We start from the raw sequence: 8,470 nt of genomic DNA, 5'->3' as shown, positions 1-8,470 counted from the left end.
CCCGACCACAGTGATTCAGTTATATCAATTCTATTTCCCTGATCTAGGCGATATGTTAGTCACCTTTATGCCGTTATACTGGTCCTCCCTGCCACGTATCTCGTTACCCAACTGCGATATTCGAACATTGTTACCGGCGTGATACAGTCATTCCGTCGACTTGTTCTAATATATGACTTCTACCACATCCAGCCCGACGCAGATCAACATGTTTACATTAGTCTGACCGCTCCTGAGACCGTGTTGTGTTCCTGGAATCTCGTTGCAACTGGCCTTCCACAGTAATTATCCACTTTAGTTTTCGGTTTGTATCAGTGGCCCATCGCGTACAAAAAACTTCACCTGATTTTCCACTGGGACGTTTTTCTAATTCAGGTACCCTGTTGCGTTTTATTTCTAGTTACCCTTACGAATTAACCTGCCCTAAACCTACATATCGACATCGCTGAGCCTGTTTGGCAGAGACTAGAAAAACAAACACGTCCGTAAGTAAAACCGCTCCGCAAATTCTCAACGGTACTTTTTAAAAATAATACCCAATAGGAACCCATCCTGTGTTTACTTCCATCAGCAGTGAGTAACATACGTTAGACATCGGTCAATAAGACAGCTTCATTTTATAGAGTATCTATAATGTTTTGTACGCTAATGCTCGCTGCAAGCTTACATGTCGCTATATGAGTACCGCCATGAACAAATTGTATGGAAAATAAAAAAAAAAGCGTGGTTGGTCGGGCGCTCAAAATACAAAAGGAACAAGAACGATTGAAAGAAAGAGGATGTGTTACTACACAGAGTCAATCTAAAAATAGACTGATTGTTATATTTAATCTTACTAACTGTTTACGAAGACTGTCCTACTATACACTTCAAGATAATCATTCCTAAACAGTTTTGTTTATTATTAGTAGGCACAGCTTGTGTACACACGCAAACTGTGTAAGAGCCAATTAAATGCCTCTGAATATATGATGTATTATTCTAACTCTCAGGGATGCAGTAACTTCTTGTTTGCCATCCTGTGCGCAATGTTTTTCGCGTACATTTGCTCGTCGACTCAATTAATCGGTGTACATCTGCTAGTTGGCTCTCTCGCCTCCGCTGAAACTTAATTGTAGCTGCTAATTTGATTACGTTCTCAGCTAATTTAGACTGCGCGATGTCCTGTTTAGCCAAAGATTGTTATAGTCATTACAGTGAGTTTAATGAGGTGCGCGCTAAGTTCCTGTAGATTTTAGCTGAAATTCGGAGGCTAAATGCAGCTTAATCTCCGTACATGTCCGTGTTCGAATTCTGTGTGGATAGGTGCGGTACGTTTTATTGCGGCAGCTACTTTCGGCGGGCTGTCCTCGTTACATTTCTACCCATATCGTCCTTCTTCAAGGGACTTGTTGAGGTGTAATTTGTTTGGCGAAACTTTATTTTACATTGAATTGTTTACTTATACGCTGTACATGTGATCATGGTGACGTTGTTGGCGCTTATTGGTTCATAATCGGTTCTATCCAGAAGGCCATAGTTTTTGCAATAGGATGTCCAACATGTTTAACTAGGTCTGGTCCAAAAATACCATTTAATCCATCGCCTAAGTACTATATCTAGCAATAAGCATTGATAAAAGTTGTCGTGCCGTGTTTGCTTTTATAGATTGTAAAGCCCAAGCATGGTCTCTGCTTATGCACATGTGAGCTGAAATGGCCTTGTCATCGAAGTTCTTGTTAACGGAAGTTAACGTTCGTTGCTAAAATTAGTCACCACAATTTGACTAAAGCAGTAATTGCTGAAAAAAGAAAAAAAAACAACTCGTTCTAATGAAATTGTCTTTTTTCTTTTCAGCCTAATTGGGTGACAGGGGTTTAAAAATCAGTTAGTAATAATTAACTTTAGATCATTCACTATACGTGACGTAAGCAGTTTGTAGAGTTACCGGCGTACTATCTATTTCGTCTAGAGTGTAAAATTTACAATATACTATTATAAAGTATGACTCATGTTCAGCACATATGTGCAAACTAGATACGTCACTCTTGATCTAGAGAAAGGCCCCATCAACTGTTTGCTGATAGTGGTATTTATGCCGCTGTGCGTCTCCCGCTACGGGTACCTCGAGCTCATTTGGCCGTATCCCTTCCCAATCGTGACTATATCCGTAGCTTTTCTTCATGCACTTATTTTCGGAATTGTCCCATCGTTGTATTCGTCGCGTCTAAAGGATGGACAGCTGGCGCTCTGAACCGCCTTAGCTGATACTATCATATATACTCAATGGAATCCTAAAAACTACCTATCTTTCTAATACACTATATTACGATGAATCTTTCTCTCAGCTCGAAATTGCTTTTTGCTGACATAACTAGATCGAAAAATAAATTGCTTTTCTATTATCAGTAGCGGCCGCAGCCACGGCTGCAGCCAACCTCATCTATATTGAATGAAGTCTTTGAGCACGAGAACGTGTTTTCGAAGGGGCTCAGGCCGGAAGGAAATTCGTCAGGGCGTTGAGTTAGGTGATCAATCTTCAGATGGAAATCTGTACAGTGTATCAGTACTGCGAGAAATTTAGCCTTCACGACGAGATATCCACTAAGAAATGAATAGAGCGCGTGTTCGAACGGATTCTTCAGGCAATGTTGTTCGAGAAAACGAGTCTCTATACCCACAAATGGACAGGGAAGCAAGCAGACATAAACACGCATAAAGTTTCGTGCAATTGTTATTACACTTTGCGACGACTGGGAAAAATTTAACGCTCGTGCTCGAGTAAAGAAGGATTTAAAATAGAATCAACAAAGCTAATATTATGCTTGTGGTAAAGTGCCGTGGCCTATTTCTAAACTTGTCGAGAATTTGTTCAACAAACCTTAGCCGCATTTTATCATTTATGACATCCGGCAAGCAACGGCGAAAGCTCTATTGAACTAAGCCAGTAGAGAAATCGTGAAGTTTGGGCAAATACAAACTAAAGTTCAATACCAAAAGAGGATACGTCTGGCCGGTTGGTCTAGTATGTAAAGGAATAAGGATGATAAGAGCTAATTGGCTCCGGAGCGTAATCGTCTCGGTGAGGTAGGCTGTAGTGGTTTCAATGTTCGCGAGTAGTCCCTATTATCGAACGTACATAAGTGTCTTTCAAAATGAGCGCCTTTTTCTATCCTACACTTCAGGTTTTCTAAAAACTGTCAAGGTACATGGTACAACACAACCTCACACCTACTTCTTATAGCAAGCGACTTTTAATGCTTAAGACTTGGAAAAATAACTTTCAAAAAATGCGTCACTTGGCGCTCGACTCTCTAGTCCTACGAACGAGTTACAATATATCTATATATACATATAGTTGTCGCAACGCGGGAATTTACAAGGCACATATCTAACTAAGATGCTTTATTCTACCTTGAACAGAATTCGTTTCGTTGTTTTACTCAAAAAGGCTACGACAAACGTGCCTCGCAAAAAAATGTATGAGAAGTTATCTAGAAAACGGTCTGTAGATTTCGTATTCGTCTAGACGTGTAGCGAACGTTTCACTTAGCGTCCTGCTTGGTGGGCACGGTACGTTGCCAGGTCGGAGCCCCTTTCGTAAGAAGGCTTTGTGTGTATTTTAGCCTAGCCATGCGGAAACCTTGTGTGAACTGCTTTGAACTGAAGGAATTAAACCTTTCAATTTCAACCTTATAATTCAACATGTGCTTCCAAAGATAACGTAGGAATATTATGAATTAGAACGAGTCAACTAACAGTAACTAGAAAAGTGTACACTTCTATAAAATCTTTCAAGACCACTTCTAGATCCAGGCTAACGTTATCATGTTCGGACAATTTTCAAGGTGACCCTTCCGGGAAATCAGAGATATTCTGTTATTTAGCTTTTAAGTAGGCTATGGTATTTCGCGTAGAATCATCCGTAATACTTCATAATGCAAGGCGCATAAATTATAGGTAAGCAGCGCGCCGGAAAATTCTCCGGCGGAAAGTTAAACGTGCGATCATAGATCGGCTTGGTCGTAGTCTCACAAGCTTCTATTCGCGCGAGGCTTCTCCAGATCCCAATGAGGATTAACTAAGTGGCATCAACTACGTAATGGTTCCATCTGCGACGTTTCGTTAATCCGCCATGATTGAGGAACGACGTACCCCTGGTGTTTCAATCTTTGCTATTCTAGTGTAAGACAAGACCTTTATAGTACCACTAACTTGGATAAAATAAATAGCGGCATTCAAATGTTCGAGTTATTGTCATGGCGGCATTCACCGCTATGGAATATGTGCTATCATTCAAAGAAGTTAGGGTTTCAATTGCAATCTAGTAGCGCCTTTCTAACAAAAAGATTATAAACTTTTCGAATATACAGCGAACTTTCAACTTCGCGTTGCGTCTGCTTCCATTATACCAGGTGACAGCCGGCTGTAAATGAAGAAGAAAATTTAAACTTTACGAATACCCAATACTAAAATACATCGAGTTTAGATAACATCACACAAAAACCTGCTCCATAGTTTGTGTCTTTCAGCCACAGAGAAATATCTTATTTCAATAAAGTAAAAATATATTGAATTGCTTCTTTCAACAGGATTGCCTGCTACATGACAGCTTTAATTCCATTCAACAATAGAAGCTAAGATAGGGGTAGATGGAGGTACTAGCTATATAGTTATCTTAATCTGATGAGAGAAAGAAGCAAAGGTAGGAGGGCACTGACAGAATGATAAAATATCAGTGAGAAAGAGAGAAATCTTCCTGCGGTACTCTGCAACTGTCAACGCTACGAAAATAAAAGAATATATATTTGAATTTGCTTAACGGAAACCATCCCCCTCAGGCTATGAAAAACCCTTTCCAGAAAGCCTTACATATTGCCTGTTCCTACATAACTTCAAGCTCGACTGGCTTAGCTACAACAAATCACCAACGATATATTCGGTTTTTTCTTTTTTTTTTGTTTCCATCTATAGGCGCACTTGTCGCCCGGAGGCAGCCATTTCTGAAGAAGTCGCTCACTTTCACCGTCCAGGCGATTTACAAAACTTGAAAAAAATTGACAATGTTTCCAGGATGGTACATTTTGACGTGCAGTATTTACAGTATATCAGGGGAACATTACCCGACATTCTGGGTTTTAACGATATTGAAATTTACGTCATCCAACCAACATATAGTCGCACATGCCCTATGTGCCATCAAACCTGAGCAAAATCAACAGATTAGTACAACCCGATACGATCACCTGACGACCCTCTGCATTTTTACCATGACGATTTAGATATCACCGTATTATTATAATCCAGTGATGCGACGTTCCAGTATCGAGCGGGGCTCATTCTAAACTGTCGCTTGGAACCCGGCCCATACTGTAAGCTTTGAATCTATTTTTAAATGATTTTTTGATAAGACTATGGTCTCAGTTTGTTCGTTGTGACAATATTATAATTTGACATATTTTGTTACCTAACCATTTTTGCGCACTAAGTAAGCAGCTAAAGTGAAGGAATAAATAAGTGAAAGATTGCCTATACGATAGGTGGTGCACGAAAACGTGGTGAAACGAAATTCAATTGTTGGTAACTTAGTCTAGCAGCCTGCCTGTTCCCTCGCCTGGAAGAGTTCCCCTGCTACCGCCACTTCCAACATACTGGCCGGAACGAGCCAGATAAGCCGGGTCGAGAATGATCGCTCACATCTCTCATAAAGCTGACGTTCTAAAGCTATGTTCAATATTGAGAATGCTAATTACTAAACAATCGAGGCGATTTGCACACGATTGAAATTGAAGCTTAACATGTAGCAATGTATACATACCTTAAAAGGGTTATACTGTTTAAGAGTAATCAAACAATTAATTTGGATTTTTTAAAAATATCAAGGCAGCGGTAGCAGGAGAAATATCGCATACATACGTCACGTTATCCAGAACGCTTGTTCCATACGGAACGTTTCTATTTTGTAATGCTCCACCGTTCTGAAGCCCATATTGACACATCCGATTTTCCTGACAATAAAATGGATATTAAAGGATCACATCGAAAAATGGTTCGGAAAGCGATGATTGCCGCGACTCTAACTGAAGAACCCTTATCATCTAGGAAACACTTGATGGCCCGTTAAGCTCAAATAAAAAAAAGCTTATGAAGTTCCTGTCATCTGGAAGAAATGGAGCGTGCAACATTCAATCATACTATATAGATTTAATTTTCTTAGTCAGAAGGTAGGACTATACGAGACGATACCCAATCAACTAGAATATCTTCTAAGCAGGACAGTACCTATAGCCGAAGACCTTCGTCAAGTGTTCGAACTACCAGGAACTCTACGTTACACATGTAAAGGCACAGAAACAGAGAAAGACAGAGGTCCTTTTTCAGAACCTCAGAGATGACCGATAATAGACGGAAGTGAACAAACAAATCTACCCCGACGTACTCTTATTTAGTTTGTGAAACGGAGGGTTTTCATGGCACTTGCAGATATGGGTAGTTGACGTATAGCATCAGCGATGTTTGTACTTAAATGAAAGTAATCTCTTATCTTATAGAGTTGTTTAAATTAATAAGAAAATAATATAAGAAAGAATTGTGTCAACACTGCATGATTCCTTCATGTATGTGAGATAGACTATAAATTATTTGTATTTTTTTAAAGATGTATAAGTGTGATAACAGTTATTGATCAAAGCGAAATCGACTATAAAAATACTTACGGAACACCCACACAATAGATGACTGTGTAGATATCGAATCTGCACTAAAAGAATACTTTTATTCAGCCTCTGATTATATACTTCATGCTACCTCATGCCTTCTAAAGATCTTCTAGTCGGTCATTGATAAATACCTATTGTACCAAAACTTTCAATAAATGCTATTAGTACATTAGCATTAAAAAGTATATGCATCGTAACCTTAGCGAAACATTTTCAGTCAAGGGTTCCCTTTACATTTATGGCTATTGTGCATAATTTAAATAAAAATTAAGCTAGGAAACAATGAGGAACTGCGATTAAGCCACGAAGGTTGTCAGGAGATTAACGCTTGTTGTAGTTAAGGACATCGGTCCTCCTGATCTTGTTCTCCAAGCTCGTCCGCCCCATTTATAAACTATTGACGCTCTGTGCTATTGACAACTCCGCTTGCGGTTAAATAGCCTTGAAAGCCCACGTAAGAAGGAGGTCTACTAGATCTACGTGGTATTCTTGCAACAGGAGTGTCTGAAAGTGGGCGAATATTGCGTCAACCTAACTCTGTATAGCAATACAGTTTACAGAAAAGATATTGACGGTCTCTTTAGTTTCAAAGTTACGTATCTTAGACAATATGGGTAACGTTAGGCTGATGTGGTGTTATTTGAAAGCTGGGATTTGGCAACGGTAGACGTGCGAAAATTGTTATTCAGACCAAAAATAGAGCGCCTTAAATATGAATGAAAATTTTTACAAAAACTTGTTACATTTTACAATTCTATTATGATAAAGGCACAAGTGCTGCCAAGACTCATAGGAAATACGTGTTGTTTACGGCCAAACTACGTTATCGGAAAGACGGTCCTGTTGTTTTCGGTCAGGAACTTTTTGATGTAAAAGACGCTCCTCATAGTTGTAGATTAATTAAGAAGAAGGTTGGTAAATATATTGCGCAAGCTGAGGAAAATCAAGACGTGAGTAGCCATGATACATATCCCTAAGGTACTAAGCACCTATAATTTCCGCTTCAAAAAAACTGGCTACAAAAAAAGCTCCATGTTTGGGTGCCATACGATATGACGTGTAATAATCTACTTGGTCATATTTCCATCTGAAAAACTCTACAAAAACGCAACGAAATCAAGCCATTTTATACTGGTTGATCACAGGTAATGAAAAGCTTGCCACATACGACAAGTTATGTGAAAATATTTAAAAAAAAAATTTTAAAAATGCGCCCTACTATCTATAACAAGGCCCATACTTAAACCAAAAAAGGTCATGTTACGCATTTATTGGGGCTGGAAAAGAATCGTATATTGTAAGTTGCTGTCCCCTGGCAAAATGATTGAGTCTAGCCTCTAGCGTCAATAACTAACCAGGTTACAACAAGTCATTGAAAAAAAAAAATAAGCAGAACAAAAGTCGTTTTTTTATTGCAAAAATGCCACGACACATGTACAGCTGTTCGGCAAAAGTTACGGGAACTTGGGTGGGCTCTTTGGGTGCAATTGCCGTACAGCCCAGACCTTGCAACATCGGGCTTATTATCTATTTCGGTCTCATTAGAACCTCAATAATGATGTTAATTAAGTTTTAATGGAGGAATGCAAAAGTTACTGGCCATATTTCTTCGCTCAGAAAGCACAGAAGTTCTACAGTGGCGAGATAATAGTGTTACCAGAAAAATGGTCAACAACCGAACTGGCGCATATTTAGCTTAACAATATTCTAAGATATAAACGATAGTTTTTTTCAATATTGGCTTTCAACCGGTCAATACTTTTTCATTATAT

General features: G+C 39.1%; 1 long non-coding RNA gene across 1 annotated transcript in view; it reads left to right on the top strand.

Moving 5' to 3' along the window:
• Nucleotides 1-211: 211 nt before the first annotated feature.
• Nucleotides 212-8,470, top strand: part of LOC111260914 (uncharacterized) — a 9,436-nt gene continuing 1,177 nt past the window's right edge. The window contains exons 1-3 of the long non-coding RNA XR_002680631.2: nucleotides 212-281; nucleotides 401-485; nucleotides 4,954-5,351. This is a non-coding gene — a long non-coding RNA (uncharacterized LOC111260914). The remainder of the gene's footprint in view (nucleotides 282-400; nucleotides 486-4,953; nucleotides 5,352-8,470) is intronic.

Source organism: Varroa jacobsoni, unplaced genomic scaffold (assembly GCF_002532875.2).
Source record: "Varroa jacobsoni isolate VJ856 unplaced genomic scaffold, vjacob_1.0 scaffold_490, whole genome shotgun sequence".
Lineage (NCBI taxonomy): Eukaryota > Metazoa > Arthropoda > Arachnida > Mesostigmata > Varroidae > Varroa > Varroa jacobsoni.
The sequence above is the reverse complement of the archived record's forward strand: the minus strand, read 5'-3'. Positions and strand labels throughout refer to the sequence as shown.